This window comes from Podarcis filfolensis (genome assembly GCF_964270895.1).
Source record: "Podarcis filfolensis genome assembly, chromosome: 2".
Lineage (NCBI taxonomy): Eukaryota > Metazoa > Chordata > Lepidosauria > Squamata > Lacertidae > Podarcis > Podarcis filfolensis.
The window spans coordinates 116,873,157-116,892,323 of record NC_139605.1 but is presented as its reverse complement, the minus strand read 5'-3'; the positions used below and the strand labels follow the sequence as shown (position 1 = coordinate 116,892,323).

At 44.8% G+C, this 19,167-nt stretch overlaps 1 protein-coding gene and 1 long non-coding RNA gene across 5 annotated transcripts in view; both read left to right on the top strand.

The window, feature by feature from the left end:
* AGAP2 (ArfGAP with GTPase domain, ankyrin repeat and PH domain 2) overlaps nucleotides 1–19,167 on the top strand; it is a 111,185-nt gene that overhangs the window by 53,075 nt on the left and 38,943 nt on the right. The gene's annotated exons all lie outside the window — the stretch shown is intronic.
* On the top strand, nucleotides 15,821–18,178 carry LOC310756008. Its single transcript, XR_014544637.1, has 2 exons — nucleotides 15,821–15,966; nucleotides 18,075–18,178. It is a non-coding gene; the product is annotated as an uncharacterized lncRNA (long non-coding RNA).

The following is a 19,167-nucleotide window of genomic DNA, read 5'->3' as shown; positions in this document are numbered from 1 at the left end:
TTCCCAACCAACGATATACTGGCAAATTATGGCTGCAGCAGCTGCTGAATGGAATTTGTGAACTCTGCAATCCAGGCACATTTATTTGACAGTTTTATTGGCGCATTACATCAAATAGCATTGATTCAGTTTGTCAGCGGGGAAGTGCATATATACTGCAACTCTGTGCAAGATTGGGGGGGACGGGACCAAAATGTGGTATTGACTGCAGACGTAAGCCCCCCCCCCCCGAACCTCGGCATTTAGGGTTTTTTCATGTTTCTGGTCCTTATGGTTGCAAAAATATTTTTCTGTGTGGGTGACTCTTTGTGGAGCCTCCGAACCCTCAGTGCTGGATTTCCTGTGGGGTCGCAGTGCACTGCACAGACCTTTGCCTCTCCCATGGCTAGCGCAAGCAAAATAGATTATGGGTGGAGGAGATGCAAATTTACTTGCTTTTCACAACTTGCTTAGATTGCAGTATTTAGGTTTTTTTGGCTTCAACACATAAAGCTCACATTTATAGAGTATTGGGATTCTGTGGACCTACAGATATTGTTGGACTGCAGTTCCCACCAGCCCCAGGCAGTCAGTGGCCAGGGATGATGGGAACTGGAGTCTGGAGGGCCACAGACTCTCCTCCGCTCAGCAAAATAAGGTAATGAAAGGGATCTGCAGACATACAATATATGTGCTTGTGGTTCCCTTTGTCAAGGGATGATTCAGTGAGAGATGCAACGTTCACATCCTGTAATTGCAAAGTGAATATAAAATAATTCCCTCCTCCTCCGTTAAAGTCCTGGGGTGGTTCTGAGTGGTAATGCACTCGGCATACAGAGTGCCACAGAATGGAAGGAGATGTCTGTGAGGAGCTCTGCCGCTAGCCGCGCACACAGGGAGAACGGCTCCATTTATCAGCAGCACACCAGCTGCAGTTTCAAAGGAGATGCATTTTGTATTCTGCCTGTGGGTGTTTTTATGACCATTGCAGGATGCCAAGTGTGTGAATTGTGGTACGGTCCAATGCAACACAACCACATTCACGGTCGGCATCCTGACCTGTAAAAATGGGTGGCAAATGTGTGCCGCCTGCTAAGGCACCTTCACAGCGGAAAATAGGATCCTCAATATTTTTAACTTATAAGGTTTTGAAAGACCTGAGTTGGGGATGAGAATGTTGATGCCTCTATAGCCAAAAACAACAGGGAGATAAATTTCTTGGCACACTGAAGTATATTAAAAAGTTTATATAACGATTCTGCTTTGTTTTATGCCTACTCAGAGGTACACTTGATTTTAATATTACTGGCTGAGAGTTGCCCGGCAATAGATTGGGATCTACTAGTGGTTGCTTGGATGATTGTAAATTACAATGGATTCTGATCCCACCCTCTGGTTTAACAATAGCAACTAAAATTGACTCCCCCACCAAAACAAAAACAACTCACCTGAAATGAAGAATGTATGTAGGCACCAGCTGTGAGTAGTTCTCCACATCCAGTTTTCTGCAGAAATTTGTGATTTAAATAATAATAATCATGAAAATTGTTCAGAATTTTATTGCAAAATTATCCTAATAAACACATTTTGTGTGCAGTTTTGATAAATGTACACATTTTTGCAAGTGATTTCTAATATATATTTTTTGTATGTTGTTTTCACTAAGATACTCATATTATGCACACTTTCCCCCAAATATATATATGCATTTTTGGAAATGTTGTTTGGCCAGAGAACTGCACCACAAAATTCAGATAAGTGTGAATTTTGAAGGATGGTTGTGTTTTGGTTCTCATATTGTTTTGGAAAGTGAAAATTTGACAAACTAGGCTTTAAATGTGAACTAAATCAAACTTCTCTCCCTTTCCTAACTGTGCACTCAGTTGCAGGACTCAAAACCAATTTCTTGTTTCAGAATTCTTTAATCCTTAGCGTGTCTCTTTTGCACCCGACTGGTGGGTCTCAGAGTCTAGTGTTCTGTCCCATCTGTGCTATATTGCTTGCTCTGTGCTGGTTGCTATTATGAGGCAGGCCTGAGCCCTGGGGGCACCGAGCGAGAGAGATGAAAACGTTATTTAATAAAGTGATGTAGATTCTGTGTGAGTGGTGTGCGTGCTGGACTTCAGCTTTCAATCTTTTGTGGAAGTGCCCCAACAATTTTGACTCATGGAAAAGAGGATATGGCCGCATCCACACCATACATTTAAAGCACTATTAAGCCACTTTATCAGTCATGGCTCCAGCCCCCAAAGCATCCTGGGAACTGTAGTTTATTAAGAATGGTGAGAAGAGACCCCTATTCCTCTTACAGAGATAACAATTTCTAGGGTTCCCTGGGAAGAGGTATCGATTGTTGCACCCTCTCAGATCCTCCAAGTGCCCCTATTTTCCAGGGACATTTCCAGATTTACAGACTCCTTCCCTGTTTCTGATTTGATCCCGGAGTGTCCCACTTTTCCTTAAGATGTCCCTGTTTTCATCAGAGAAATATTGGAGGGTATGGAGTTATGCGATCCCTGAGCCAAGGAGGCAGCTCTGTATAGGGTAGTTTTTTAAAAAATGTTTAGTGTTTCATTATGTTTTTATATATGCTGCAAGCCACCCAGAGTGGCTGAGGCAACTGGTCAGATGGTGGGGTATAAATAATAAACATTATTATTATTATTATTATTATTATTATTATTATTGAATAGGATGTCCCTATTTTCACCGGAGAAATGTTGGAGGGTATGCCTCTGGGAATTGTAGCTCTGTGATGGGAATAACAATCTCCTAACAAAGTGTAACAAACTACACTTCCCAAGTTCCTTTGCAGTGGGGAAACCATGACTGTTTAAAGTGGCATAACAGTGCTTTAAATATATGGTGGGAATGTGGCCTGAGTCAGTGAGTGAGGCTGAAGCATCTTTAGACAGGGTCAGACATATGAGAAATCTGCGTGAGCGTTGAACAGTCTTGCAATGAGAGGTTTCCCAGAAATCTGTGGGACACATGGGAGATGGTCATTGACTGGAAGTATCTCTTCATTCCCTTGTTTTCGCGGGCTCCGCCTCAAGTCAGTCCCTCTCCCGCCTGCAATTAGCATGAGTGGCAGGCAGGCATGATGCCAGCTGAGCCATCTTGTAATTTGCTATCCTGGGTCCCACCTGACCTCTTGGTTTACAAGATAGGAAGACATGCGGCAGCCTCTTGGCAGAGTTCAAAGCCAAGTACGAGTGAGGTTGGCATTCTCTTCTGGATGCTGGAGGGAAGAGTAAAGCCGATCTTTCCCCCCAGAGCACATCCATCACGTGCCTGGCAATTGGAAATCAATGGAAAGCAAACTCTATTGCCAAGACTGTCAAGGTATTGGGAGGAACTAAGATGGGAAGAAGGCTTTGTGATTTAGAGGGGGGGAAGTGTAGTTGGGTAGGGCTTGACCACGCTGAACCAGGAGTGGTGTTGAGCCGGCCAGCTTTCTGAACTTGGAGCCTCTACGCTATTGGGCAATTTTAAATGAGCTTACGTGGAAACTAATGCAAACAGACCTGAACGAATATTGTGGTCTGCTAAGGACTTGCATTACGTTAAGCACCAGTCCTGTACCAGACTGAATTAGTATTTCCCATTTTTTCATGGAAGTTCTGCATTTCTGTGTGTCCAGTTTCCTCCCCACACCCAGCATTGGGCAGGTTTCCATTCTTCTTAGAAATAGATATGATCTTGATTCACCTTCTACTCTGGTCGACTCTGGACTCAGCTTCATTAGTTGTTGTTGTTTTTTTAAAAAAAAAAGTATTTAAAATGTGTTATAACACTGTGGCACCTGATGGCGCTGTAGAGTTTGATCCTTTGGCAACTCGATTTCCCATTATGAGCTTTACAATGCGTTTTCCTGAAACTTTTTTTTTTTTATGTGTCTAGATTCCAGCCTCTGTGTGGGTTTTGGTGTGTTGATTAACTGGTTTCACAACCAGTGTGTTTGATTTGTCCACTCAGGTGTGTTCTATCCTGATTCAGGAGTTGCCATATCTTGAAAAGCTTCCTAAAAAGTTGCTTGAGGTAAGAATATGATGAGTCCTGGTTTTGGGTACTTGTACTATTTTTATTTTGGATCTCTTGTTCTCCCTATTCACGGGGCCAGGGCAAGTAACAAATGAAACCTGATTTAGTCCACAAATCCTCGTTTTGGATAGGCAGGATTCCTAGGAACTTCTTCTCCTGGCAACAGTGTGATCATATTTCACCCTTACAGCCTTATATCTTTCACAAACCATCATAAATTGTCCAATATTGAGCCTCAGAAATTCGAACTCTGAAGGAGAAGCCCCCACAGACAAATCTGCAAAGCCCAAATCACTAAACCTACAAAGGAGAGGTGTTCTGTCAAACAATCCCATATAACATGATCAACCATTTCCTCCACCCCACAAATTTCACAGTCCTCCCAGCCCTGTACAAGCAAGCCTCCTCAAAACTCTGAACAGCCTAACTTTCCTCTGCTGCCCTTTCAGTTTGAAGAATTCAGCTTAAATTCACCTTGCTTTATTTCTGGCAATTGTTTGGACTTGTACTTCGGCAAACCTCTAGAGGAAGGTATTTACATGGTTATGTGGTAGCCCTTGTACTTACCATAGAGGTGAGCTTACCATAGGTGTAGTCAAGAGAGTGTTCGTGGTGGAATGTGCAGGACCCAAGCCATTCAGGATTTTGTAGACTGAAAGTGGCGTCATAGAACACAAAAGCAGCATCTTGGATAATTTCTGCATAAGGACGGGTGTACTTGTGCCTCAGCATGGAAGGTAATCAAGGATGATGGGAGTTGCAATCCAACAACTTCTTGAGGCACCGCTTCCCCATCTGTGGTTTAAGCCATCAGGACAATGAAGGGTGGGCTGATCCTGACCAGATTAAAGTGAACAAACCTGCCATATTTTTTATTTTCCAAACATACAGATATAGGGAGGATGTGTGTGGAACCTCCTTGAGAAATGTTACCAATGTGTGGGACCCCCTTGAGAAATGTTGAAACCTTTCCCCCCCCCTTTTACTCAAAGTTCTTGGGTGTTTGTGCAAGAGTCTCCAATTTCATCACAATGGTACTTTATGACACACCCACCCACCCCATTTGCCTTGAAACTTTGAATGCTAAATCTGAACAGCCCTGAAATGTTGTATTTGATGAAAGTTGCTGGTGACGTCCAGAGAGTACCCATCTTGACTCCAGTTTTCCATGGCTTTGGGTAACTGTGCAGGACATTGGCCCAGGGTAAACAGATCCTGTTCCAAAGAAGGTGTTAAACGTGGGATGGGGAACCTGTGATCCTCTGGATGTTGCTTGACTGCAACTCCTGTCATCCATTGGCCATGCTGGCTGGGAATGTTGGGAGGTGAAGTCCAACAACATATGGAGAGTCAAAGGTAGCTGATTCCGAGCACAATTGAAAGCGTTGGTGCTGACCTTTAAAGCCCTAAACAGCCTCGGTCCAGTATACCTGAAGGAGCGTCTCCACCTCCATCGTTCTGCCCGGACGCTGAGGTCCAGCTCCGAGGGCCTTCTGGCGCTGCGAGAAGCCAAGTTACAGGGAACCAGGCAGAGGGCCTTCTCGGTAGTGGCACCCACCCTGTGGAACGCCCTCCCACCAGATGTCAAAGAGAAAAATAACTACCAAACTTTTAGAAGACATCTGAAGGCAGCCCTGTTTAGGGAAGCTTTTAATGTTTCATAGGTTATTGTATTTTAGTGCTCTGTTGGAAGCCGCCCAGAGTGGCTGGGGAAACCCAGCCAGATGGGCGGGGTATAAATAATAAATTATTATTATTATAATGGGCAGGAAGCTTGCAATGAAGTTTGAATACCTGCTTTTGGCCAGGTTAAGTAAGGGGAAACGGGAATTAAAATTCCACTGTCTGCTAAACACTCCAAATTGTTATTGCTTCCTGCTCACTGCCCTTGTTGTGAGCACAGCACAGTTGAGAACGCCAACTCTCATTTCCTGAGCTGTTCTTCTGGGTGTTTGGGCTTCCCCAGGCAATTTTTACTTCTTGAGTCTGATTTGATAAGATGTAGTTTCCTCCACCTGTCAGAAAATATAATCGGTTTTTTAAGCATTCTGCTCTCTGGAGACTGTTTGCCTGAGGGAAGATCCTGGCCTACCCGAAGGGATGGTCATGGTGAACTGGGGAGATCTTATGATGATGTCCTCAACCCACCCAAGTAACATCTACAGTCCACCAGCAGGAGGAGAGTTCCTTTCTGCTGTGGACTTTAACTCTGAAACTTCTGTGTAAAAGATTAAGAGTCCAGCAGGGGCTTATGTAAGGTTTCTGGATATCTACGATTGTGGGCGGGTGGGTCCCTTCTGACCCAGAAGTGGATAAAATGCCAGTAGTAGGTTTGCTTAGGACAGATGTAGGCAGATTTTAAGCTTGCAAGAACAACTTTATTTTTTTAGAACTCAGAGGTGCATCCATGGAAGCCAGATGCAAAATGGTGGCTTGGGAAATTAAGCAAAGCCAGTTACCAACTGCACCCCATGAGCAGGGAGTAGACTCATTCAGAGTAATGGGTCACAGTTAGTTGTGCTCATTCATTTCAGTAGGTCTACTCTGATGTCAGATACAAGCCTGTGTCCCAAGTTTTGATTTCCTGGAGAGGCTTTTGTGCAAATTGCCTCTCTGCTCCACACCCGTCTCTTCCTCGCACTGACACCTTCCTTCTTGTCAGCCTCCGACTGTAGCTTCCTTTGGGCAGAGACCTTCCTGCATGGTAGGTGCCACACATTCCATTTAGACCTCCATTTAGAAGTACAAATCCACAGCTAAGTTACTACAGATCAGGAATTCTAACACCAACATTTATGAAGAAAGGGGCTTCTTGTTGTGGCTATTGCTGATATACTACAAATCATCCAGTGATCTGTCAGTATGTTCTAATTTGCTTTTTTCCTGCCCCATGGCTTTGGGACTAGTTTCCCATGGGCACCCCATAGGACTTCTTTTCAATCCGTGTCTATGATTTGGATGGGTCATTTCCAGATTGTGCCTCTAGTGGATTTGCTGAGTGGCCTTGAGCCAGTCACTCTCCATTGAGTCTGTGCCTGATTCCAGAAATATTGTTGTCACATGCTTCATCAGGAGGCCATTTCAATCCCAGTCCCAAAGAAGTTGCCAGAAATGGGTGTGTTCAGGAATGTTGTCCCATTTTGGCACAGATCTCATTAGAACCCCATACTGCAGAAGGCAGACACTGAAGGGTGCAAGGAAATCTCCCCCCCCCAATCGCTTTAGAGCAGTTCTGATTGTGAGTACAATGCGGGTTTTTTTTTAAAATAATGGACAACTTAAATGAGTGTGTTAAGTGAGCTTCTATATACACTTTTATGTTACTCACTTTTTTAAAAAGGAAAGTGAACACAGATGTCTGAGCACCCTCTCCTCTGTTTAATGTCCTTTCCTTGAAGGATAAACAAAAGTCCACATAGCTGGAAAGCCATCTCCACTAGCTGACAAAAGGCAAGGATTTCATTCAGCAGAGTCGCCTAAAAGAATCACAGGCATTGTTCCTGGAATATTTCCCTTCGCTCCTGCATTTCCTTCCTTCCTTCGCACAACACCAGAAGCTTGCATAGTTGGCATCCTCAAGGAAACAGCTGAGCTAACCCCGGCGGCAGCGGATGGTGTGGGCTGGGCTCACGCTTGAATGCAGGCTCACCTGCAGTGTAGGCTTTGTGCTTCCATTTATTGCTGTAAATAATAGGAGGAGAATTCTCTCCCCAGTCACCAGCCTTTTGATTCTGGCTGCAAACTTTTCACAGCCTGGGTGGGAGCAGAAGCTGCCTTCTGGTCTCTTCCAACAGCCACCTCACAAATGTTCAGATCTAGAATCTCCCTCATTCCACTTTTCTGGTTCTAGAAGATGCATCACACAATGAGGCCGGCTCAGATCTAAGGTTCACAGTTTCGTGACTTGAGAGGTGCCTGGAAATTCATGCCCTTTGTCTCTTGGACACCTGTAACAGAGGTTAATGGGGATTCTTCCTTAACCTGTTCCATAGCTAGACGTAACTGAAGGTGCAGAGGGAGAAGAGCACTTGATCATAGAACCATAGAATTGTAGAGTTGGGAGGGACCCCAAGGGTCATCTAGTCCAGCCCCCCGCAATGCAGGCATGTCAAAGCCGTCTCTACTAGCTGACATTCACTCAAGCCTGAAGGTTGCAAGCCACCTTTAGTGTATTTAATTAATTAAAGTATTTTAACTAGAAATCAATTCCTTAAAACAGGCATATGCAAACTCGGCCCTCCAGATGTTTTGGGACTACAACTCCCATGATCCCTAGCTAACAGGACCAGTGGTCAGGGATGTTGGGAGTTGTAGTCCCAAAACACCTGGAGGGCCGAGTTTGCCTATGCCTGCCTTAAAACCTTCCAGAGGACCAGTTTTATAAAAACAAGTTGACTGGAAAGAGGGGGGGGCAGTTGGCTGTTTGTGCAGCTTTAAGGCTCATCTCTGGCTTTAAAAAAGGATTAGACAAATTCATGGAGGAGACAGCTAGCAATGGCTATTAGGTGTGATGGCTATCTTCCAATGCTTCTGAATGCCAGTTTCTGGAAACCTCAGGAGGGGAGAGGGCTCTTGCAGGTTTCCCACAGGCATCTGGGTGGCCACTGTGAGTACAGGATTCTGCAGGAGATGGGTCACTGGCCAGAGTCAGCAGGCTCCTCTTATGTTTTCTGGACCTAACCTGCCCCTCTGCAGAGGGATGGACTATTAAACGCCAACCTGGCTTGCTTTGAAAGAGAGACAGGATATAAACGTAACAAACAGCTAGCAGATCTCAGCCAAGGAGGCAGCAAAGGCACACTCTAACTTGACTTCAATTTTCCTTTCAACTTTTTCCTTTCGACCTCCTGGACTGAACTCTCCACCCCAGACTCTCATTTAAGCTTGCTTGAGGCCACCCGCTAAATTACATGGCAGCCGGCACTAATGTATTTTTCAGGAGGTTTTTTTTAAAAAAATAAAAACAAACAACAAACATATTGCAGCCACAATTTGAAACAGAAGATCAGCATGTGTGAGGAGGGGGGTGGCTTTTTCCACATCAGCCCATCAGCTGCACAACTTCAGCAGCTCCTGGGGTGCTGCTTTTGGGTGTCAGCTCAATCAGTAAAGAATGCAGCCAGGCCTGTTATTCTGTGCAGATGGTGGCCTGAATGTACACTGCAAATCTGGGGAGCACCCATGAGAAGGTTCAAAACCTAAAAAAAAAATGAGGTTATATGCTCAGTTATGTGCATTATAAATTTGTGCTTGCCAGAAAACTGGGACTGATTGCGGCTCCTTGTCTCGTGTTATGCATCAGACATGCATTTGCCACTATTTCCTTTTTTTATATATAAGATATTTATTGAAATTTTACAAAAACAAAAGTTTACAAAAATAAAACAAAAAGTTGTGTAATAAAAAAGGATACAAAAAGATACATAAAAAAATAAAAAATAAAAATAAAAATACAGAATTCAAAAGACAAATAGATACAAAAAAAAATTAAAAGCAAATCCGTTTTTATAACTTTAAATTCATTTAACTTGTTTCCTTGACTCCCTCACACCTCCCCTTTTTGTATTCCCATTTAAATAATCAAATCAGCAAATCCTTACCCTCTTTCATTTATCTTAACATATTATAACTCTATATTTTCATCCATTTATCAATTCATTTTTGCATATTCTTATTAACTTTTGTTGCTAAATACCAGTTATTTCCAATCCAAACATCATTTTAGCATTCATTAATTTTACAATATTTCTGAAGATAGTCTTTAAATTTCTTCCAATCTTCCTCCACCAACTCTTCTCCCGAGTCTCGGATTCTGCCAGTCATTTCCGCCAATTCCATATAGTCCATCACCTTCATCTGCCACTCTTCCAGGGTGGGTAGCTCTTGTGTCTTCCAATGCATTTGCCACTATTTCCTGTGGTATAGTGTGGCCATGATGCTCCGCTGTAGCTGTGCATTGTAAGCAGTGGCATGCAATGATTTTTTTCTGTAGGGGAACTGTTAGGGCCAGAGGTGCCAGCTTGTGAGGGCGATTGGGGGGCGGAGCTGACATCACGATGTCCTGATGTTGCATGCATGAGAATTGTGCCTCCCTCCCTAAGCTGTGCAGAAGCTTCCTGGGCTTTGGGAAGAAGGTGTCAGGCCTCTGGCGGGATGCTGGAGCCCTCCTGCCTTCTTCCCAAAGCTGGGTGGGCTTTGGGAAGGTGGCAGGAGGGCTCTTGGATCCCGTCTGAGCATCACACCTCCCTCCTTAAGCTGGGCTGAAGCTTCACAGGCTTTGGGAAGAAAGCGCCAGGGGAACATTTAGGGGACTAGCCGAGTCCCCTAGTCCACTGACCGCACACCACTGATTGAAAGGGAAGATCAGCAGCAGTGGACAGTGGACAGATTGCCTATTGCAGGGGTGGCCGACTCCCGAGAGACTGCGATCTACTCACAAAGTTGTTGAGCTTTTTTTCAGGAAGGAGGAAAGAAAGTTGTTAAGGAGGTAAAATATTGAGGCTTTTTTTAGGGGAGCCACAGTTGTTCAGCTTCTTTGCGGGGAGCCTATGATCTACCAGTGATCTACTGCAGACGTCCAGTGATCTACCAGCAGATCACAATCTACCTGTTGGACATGCCTGGTCTATTGCATTTTCCTCATTGTGGAGCCCTGTGGAATGGCACAGTGACCTAGAACACATGTTGGAAACTGACAGAGAGCCCTAGCCCAGGTGGTGATGGTGATCTTGATCCTCAACCCGCTTTGGGGTGGCTTCCCTACAAGGACAGGATGTAACAGCGAAGCCCCAGGAGGAGTCAGAAGGCAGAGTCGGGGATGGAAGAAGAACATTGTTCTGCTCATTCCCTCCCCATTGTTTTTTTCTTTTTTAACCCACTAGGGCATTGCTCTTTGTTCCCCCCCCTCTCTTTCTTATAAAAAGAGCTCCATAGCACTCAAACTCCCACTCAGGGGCGTTTCTGCTCATTCCTCTTAGCAGCCTTTTAAAAATGAGTTAATGACACACGCAGGCTGAAACAATGCTTGCTAGATTACCCCCACCCCAGTCCCCCCGCCCCTCTCCCCATTCCCCGCTGCACTCACTTCCATTTGTGGCATCGGAGTTTGGCAGGGGCTGACGTTTTAATGAGCTGCCTGGCTGGTGACTCAGAGTGCAGGAGCTGACAGTTACTTTTCAGCTCGGAGTCGAGGCATCATCACCCACCATTGTGTCTTTGAAGGTCTCTTCCCTGCACTCGTCTTCAAGGGAGGCAAACAGCTGCTGTGCTGTGTACACAGAGTCCCTGTTTACATCAACGTGCCCCCATGATCTATAGGGTGCCTCGCAAAGGGGAGCATATTTATCCCTCTGTTCTGCTGACAGTTGCTCTTGCCTTCTCTCAGCCACCTGGCACTGTGGGAACATTTCCCAGAATGCCATTCTCTAGAGATTTTGACGCTGTGCGTTATGGAAAACATCGAGCAGGGAATGGGGGGAATCAGTGGTTCCCCTGCAGATGCTCTTGGACTCCCAACTCTTTGCTACACAGCCAGTGGTTGGGGACAATGGAGAGCTGTAGTGCAGCAACATCTGGAGGGGTGCTGGTTCCCCATCCCTGCTATTGATTTCCCATGCCTGAGGGCTGCCATGTAAACAAGACTTGGGACTGAGCAGTTGGACAGATCCTGGAGATCCTTCACATACAGGTTGGCTCCTGCAGCTTCTGATGGATTTCATAGAATCCTAGAATTGTAGAGTTGGAAGGGACCCCAAGGGTTATCTACAACCTCCTTCAATGCAGGAATCTCAACTGAAGCATCCATGACAGTTGGCCATCCAATCTCTGCTTAAAAACCTCCAAGGAAGGAGGTTTGCTTTGGATTTCACTGTGGCAAGCACTCAAAATAAGATGCCAACTTTCCTTCAAGGAAGTGTTCCCCGGGTCATTTTAACCTATGGTAGAAGCTCATCACAGTTTTCTGACTCTTACCTGAAAACAGCTCCTCTAATATCGATAGGTTCTGTCGAGAAAGGATTGTTTGCTAGCTAGGGAAATGTGTGTGGAATTGAGGAGAGCTCATTTGATTATGTCACCAGTGTGCCATGTGTGACTAGCATGGGGATGAGCACTTATCTCAAGTTATTTATCTCAAGCCAGGCACTTATCTCAAGTTATTTACAAGGCTCCTTTAAAGCAGTGGCCACCAACATGGTGCTCACGGGCACAATGGTCTTTCCCTGATGCCAGTAAAAACCCTGAGTGGTCATCCCCCCCACAATTCTCTTAGTCATCAGGTGGTGAATACGGTTAGCTTTTTCTCCCTAGAGCTGAAGGAGGAAGTTGGAAGAATAACACTTTCCCACTTCTTCTCTATGTGATTTTCAAGGCTCAGAGAATAGATTGTTTTGCAGAGAACAGCACCAGGGGTATTTGAGCTGCTGTCCTTTGATAGCCAGGGTGACAGGCAGCTGAGAGGATCAGTCCCTTCCAGTCTTGGCTAGTACAAATAGAAATAATAATAATAAAATACTTGGTACTTGAGCAGTGCCTTTTCTAACTGCTCCACCTGCATTATTGCAGCAGTCTGTACAGAAGCACCAACTTATAAAACAGGCTGCCGTTATTGCTTCCATTTTGCAGGGGGGTGCCTCTTGTGCTGCTCTAGATTTGGAAGAAGTCCAATGGATTGACTAGCTGTCCACACCCCTGCTCTATGACAGGGTGTTCCTATACCTACAGAATCCCCGATGAGTGCCTGTCAAACCTCTGTGAGAAAACCTTCTCAGAAGGAGATGCTTCGTGAGTTGCCTCTCTTGGTTCTGAGCACAGCATAATTGAGAGATGCCAACCCTTATTAGGAGTACAGCTGGTGAGCTAAGATCGTGCTTTCTGCCATCATTTTCAAAGTATGAAGCACAGAAAGTCGCCAGGAGATGTAGGCTCTCTTTCCTGCCTCTCTTTGTGTGTTTCTCGAACAGGCCAAATGCCAGAATGGCAACCCACTCCCACGCCAGTTGCTACACTCATCACAGCCACTTTGCCTCTCCCTGGCTGCTTATGGCAACTTCAGTTGTGTAACTGCAACACATTATTAATGTCCTGACTCTCATGGTATTGACTAGAGAGATCCTGGAGGCAGCCCCTGTTGTTGTAGCACGATCAAGTCTGTACAGGTGGAGCAGAGGAATGTGGAACAGAGACTGAAGGAAAAGATGATGAGGAAGAAACAGGAGAACCGACATCCACACACAGGCATATCAGTGTTTGCTAGTTTCAGCAGAAGTTTTAAATAGTGGAAGAGAGAGCCCTAAAATTTGACCACAGCTCAAACATAAGATTGGCCTATACTGAGATGAAAGTGTTGGTTAGTTCAGGACCTTGGAGAGCGTAGAGTGGTTGAAAGGGGCACTATTTTTGGTAGTGATGCTCAAATAGAGATGGAGGAGTCTGTTTCACAGTTCGTTTCTGTTCAGTATGAGACACTGTTGTCATAGACATCATGCGATTGGAGGAAAAGAAAGGGGAGGGAGGGAGATTGGGGTTAATGTTCTTGCATAGTGTTAGTGTAGGATTTGTGTCAGCATCACGTGAGTAGGTCCTTTATTTGTATTGGCACTGCAAGAGATTAGGGGGTCCAGACTCTATGAATCGAAAATGGAGATGCAATATGTATTTTCCCTTGTTTATTTGTTTGTTTTGTAACACAATAAAATCCTTTTTTTAAAAAAAGGATGGAGGACCAAACATTGCTCTGTATTGTGGATGGGTCACTAGGCTGCTGTTTAGTGGGACAGTGAAGGGCACAGTGGTAAGAGAGATTACAGTTCAGAACATGAGTCCAGAATATGACAAATTAGAGCAGTGGGTCTCTTTGTTAAAACTACTAAAGGCTCTTTGTGTACAGGAAGAAACCATAACCCACAGCGGTGGTCACCGTGGGATCATCAACTGGTTGTACACAAATATCAGCAAGTCAGTGAGTGGAGGCTGATGGGTTGGTGCAGTTGTCAAGGATACTAGCCAATATGTGCCTTTTAAAGCCAACATTTTTCATGATTCAGACTGAACCGTGCTGAAAACATACTGAACTGGCAGTGTTGTGTTGTCACAATCTTCTACAGATTTATAATCTGACTTGATTTTAGATTTATCGTGTTGTGTGTCTTCTCTGGCTATGTGATTGTGCAACCTGACATCTTAGATGATGGAATGAGGGTACCTTTAAAATTGGCACTGCATAACCTCTTCAGTTTCACCGTCCCTAGAACTGTACAAATGCTGGAACAATGGTTGCTTAATTCTGACATCCCCTCAAAGCATGAATTGTACCAATCCAAACCATGGTTTGAGCTTAATTCTAAACTATGGTTTAGAACTGCTTGTCTGCTTTGTTTTTCATTTGTAAGATCCCTTGAGCTTGGCAGTGAAAAGGTGGCATGCAAATAGAAGTATGTATGTATGTGTATATGCCATGTCAGAGCCTCTGGAGGTGGAGTGTATGTAACTGATTCAGACACCATGCCATGCCATTTCAAATCACATTTTCTCATTCTGGTTTGCTGATTGCAAACTATGTTTTGTCAATGCAGAGGTCTCATGCTTTCATGTGATGGCTGAATTAGATCTAGCCAGGTGGCTTGGCTTCTGCAATAACTCCACATCCACATGGAGTTTTATAAAGAGTGAAGAATTTGGAATTAAAAGATTTGGGGTTTTATTGATTTCCAGCCCTCTTGGGCTGACATGAGAGTGTAAGGATAGTGCATTGCAAGATATTTGAAGCTACAAGAGAAGCTAAGCAGGATCTTCACAACTTTGTCCATTTCTGTGATTAGTACAGTGGTACCTCAGGTTACAGACACTTCAGGTTTCAGACTCCGCTAACCCAGAAATAGTACCTCGGGTTAAGAACTTTGCTTTAGGATGAGAACAGAAATCGTGCAGTGGTGGTGTGGCGGCACTGGGAGGCCCCATTAGCTAAAGTGGTACCCTAGGTTAAGAACAGTTTCAGGGTAAGAACGGACCTCCAGAACGAATTAAGTTCTTAACCCGAGGTACCACTGTAAAAGCAGAATATATGATGCAGACATATGCACATGGCTTCGCTTAATTTATGCAGGTTGCAGCATTTGAGTTAGCTCAAGACAGAGTTTTGAAATTGTTTAGTTCATATCTACAGTCCTTGCTATGGCACACTGTAAATAACTGCATTTCCTTCTGATGACCCTAAGAGCCCTGTAAAGTAGACACACCATTCCTTTTTAACAGATGGGGAACTGAGGCTGCAAAATAGTCACAGGTCCATGAGTGTTGATAGGGTCCATGGCTGAGTTGAGAGCTGAACTTGTGTTGCTGTCTTGATTTTCTTTGTATAATACTGACCCTCTCTCACCCAACTTGTGCTTGGAACATCAAGAGGTATCAATTAACCTGTTGTGAATCTTGATTTCATGGTTGTCAATCAAAATAATTATATAAATTCATGACTTCACAGTTGTGAGCCTCAATTTGTCTTGCCAGGGGCATTTGCAGAGAGTGCCAAGGAACCTCTGCAGGTAAACATTTTATGGGCCAGTCCCATGCATGTTCACCCACAGATCAGACACTACTAAGCTCAGTGGGACCCTAATGCAATGTAAGCGTGCATAAGGTTGGAAGTTAATTGGCAAAACTGTGAGATATAGATAGAAAAATGACATCTACCCTTCTGCCCAGTCTGCTGTTGATCTGCTTGTTGCAACATGAGCCTCCCTCATTGTGATGTCATGAGCTTCCTCCATTATGAGGTCACGAGCCTCTCACTGTAGGAGTCTGTGAACCCAGGGGACAGTTAGTTGACCCAGGTTCTGGAGGCTTTGAGTCTGGAGAGCTGGGCTCATGTTTAACCTCTATTGTGGACTCTTTGTGCGGTCCTAGGCAATCTTTATCTCTATATCTCCATTTCCATTTTCTAAAGTGGAGGTAAGTGAACGTTCTCACAGATGTCTCCTGCGAGAATGTGGCTGGCGTTGTAAAGTACTTTGCAAATTTAAAGTGATGTATGTATAGGGGTAGCACTGGAAGGATGCTATGCCTTGTACAGCGGGACCAAGGAATGGGGAACCTGCAGTCCTCTGGAAGTTATTGGACTCCACCTCCCATCATCCCCAGCCAGCATGGTCAGTGGTCAGGGATGGTGGGAGTCATAGTTCAGCCACATCTGGGGCCCACAGGCCCCCTACACTTGCTTTAGAATTCAAGGCATCCAAGATGTAGAATTAGGACTATTGGTGCATCGGTTAGCAGTGCTGAATGCCCTGTGTTTCATCCTTCCCCCATCACTTCATTCTTCTGTCTCTTAGCTACCTGTAGTAACGTAGAGGCAATAAGCTTCATGCTTCCAGAGAGTGTCTGGGGAGGGGGGAGTCTGAACCCCAGCTGCAGCATTAAGGATGACATGATTCTATCTCCCCCCTGCCCGCCTTTCCCAGCTAGCGCTCGGATCTGCTGTATGAACAGAATCCCCTAGACAGCTGTGCCAGGCTGTCTTTGATGCCCTGATTCCATCTTCTCTCTCTTTCTTTCTCTCCCTCTCTCCCTCCTTCCCAGCCATAAACCTCTGTCTGAGCAGATGTGTTAATCAGGAGGAATTATAAGGGTGTAAAATGACTTCTCCAGCTTTCCCTTTGATCCTCTCTGATTGACGTTTCAAAAAAGCCACCAGCCCCAGAGAATCGGTATGCAGCAAGCTTCGAAAGAAAGAGCAAGGCAAGGAGAGGGGAGATTTATTAGAAATGCACTTTGTTTTGGGTGCTCTGGTACCAGATCGCACTTCTGAGCATTTACAGCGGGCAACTAGCGGCTGTCAGCTCTCATCATTGCACATAATCGACTGGAACGTGCGCACCAAGCCCCTGGCATAAGGTTGCAGAATGAGCTCTGCTCCCCCCGCCCCGGGGTCTGTGAGTCAGAGGCCGGAGATTAACCAGCACCTGGGTCCTCCTGGATGGGCCTTGCAGGGGGATATGTGGCCAAGGCTTAATTGGAGGCATGGCACAGCCTCTTGACCTCTTTTTCAAACCCCGGAACAGGTTGAAAGTACAGTAGTGGTAATAAAGGAAAGTGTCTCTGTACACAGGAAGAGTGATTTTCCCCCCTTCTAATAACCAGCCTTCTATAGCAGGTGTATGGAACTTTTGGCTCCCCAGTCGTTGCAAACTATTGCTCCCATCATCCTTGGCTATGGGCTGCACATGCTGGGGCTGATGGGAGTTGTAGTTTAGCAGTACCCAAAGGGCCAAATGTTCCCCAGCCCTGTTCTAAAGGGGCAGCCAACGGAATCCTTTGATCAGAAGGTGGGCTGCTGGGCTTGGCTTGAACCCTAGCATCTTCCTATTAAGGAACTAATCCCAGATTGTCTGATTTGAATCAAACTCTCTGTAGTCACAGCTCTGTGTGTTTGTGTATATGTTCTGCAAGAAGAAGAACCATTCGCACAAAAACTCTATGTGACTGTATCCCAAATCCTTCCTCCATAATTGCAGGAATGATGCTAACAGTCATGCACCTGCTTATTGTGCCGTATTCATGTTGTTGTCCCAGATCCACCATCTTGAAAGGATTTGGGACTTCTCAAAGTGAGGATTGGGAAAGTGGGAAAGGGCTGGCTGTAGGGGCAGAGGGTAGTAGGGTATAATGAGGGATTGTGTAGGACACCAGATCCCCATCTTCTGATGGCTGGCAATCCCAGCCAGTGTCCTCCTAACATAAAAATAGCCCTGCCAGATTATTCCAAAAGGCCATCTACTCCTTGCATCCAGTGCCAAAAACAATGTTTGCAAACTCTGAAGTTAGAGCCATCCTGGATGTGACTTTACATTGTCTAACTTCTAATTTCACTGATGGCTCCGAGTTTTTGTAGTCTGGGACTGAGAGAAAATAATTAGGTCTCATAATCCAAGCAGAAGGTTCTGTTGGTGGGCCTTCTCTGCTCCCACTTGTATGTTTTCTCCAGCAACAGTAAAAAACAGTCTTGAGGCAAAGGGATTAAGAAACTTCCCCTGCAACTGATCTTTCCTTTCCAATTGCAGATTCAGTGGATAAATGTTACTGGAAACGAAACAACGAACTGCCCATAAACAGAATTGTTTTCTGGAACTGCTGTTTGCAATGGAAATGAAAAGAGCAAAATCCATGTTGGGGATTATTAAGAAAATGAAACTGCCTATATCATAATAATGTTTACACGCATCCCTGGTACAGCCACGTTTAGAATACTGTGTACATTGCTAGTTGCCCCATCTTCTTAAAAAGTAGACCGCGGATCTGTGAAAGGTACAGAAAAATGCAACAAAAATGAATCAAGAGGCCAGAGCACCTTATATACATGCATACATATATCCATCCATACATACTGAAAACAAAACAAAAGCCAAAAGTGTTCAGGGCTTTTATTGGGGTTTTTTTGTGTGCAGAGGAGGATGAATTCAGGGAGGCATGTTAAAGAATTATTAAAGGATGCATGGTGTGGAAGGATAATATTTTTGTCCTTTCTCACAAAATTATAACTCAGTGGTGACATGCACACCATACAATTAAAACACCAAAGCTTTTAATTTGCCTCCTCCAAAGGTTCCTCCAAACTGTAGTTTGTGAAGTGTGCAGGGGATTGGAGCTCTGTGAGGAGCAAACTGCATTCCCCATGATTCTTTTGTGGAGGCCATGTAGTGTTTTAAATGCTTGGTGTGGATGTGACCCTGGTGAAACTGGGCAGCAGATTCGGGAAATTTGGTTAATTTGTGTTCACTGGCATGAGATGTGGAGGCAAATACTGACTTTGAAGGGGAAACCCTCTGTGGCTCTCTAGATGTTGCTGGAATACAACTCCCATCACCCCTGGCCATTGGCCATGAATCCAGAAACATTGAATGAATCTCCTACCCTTGCTTTTGAAAGAGAGTAAACCAGTTCATAGAGGGGGGCACTCTATCCACAGCTGTTGGCCATTGGAGCGAAATGGTACTTCCACTGTCGGGCGCAGCATATTTTTGAATGGCATTCTCTGGGGGCCAAAGAACTGGAGCACACTCCTGCTTTCATGCCTTGCTTGTCGGCTGCTTAGAAGTATCTGGCTCTCTATCTTTGGGATCAGAATGCTGGAGTAGGTAGACTTTTGGTACAATC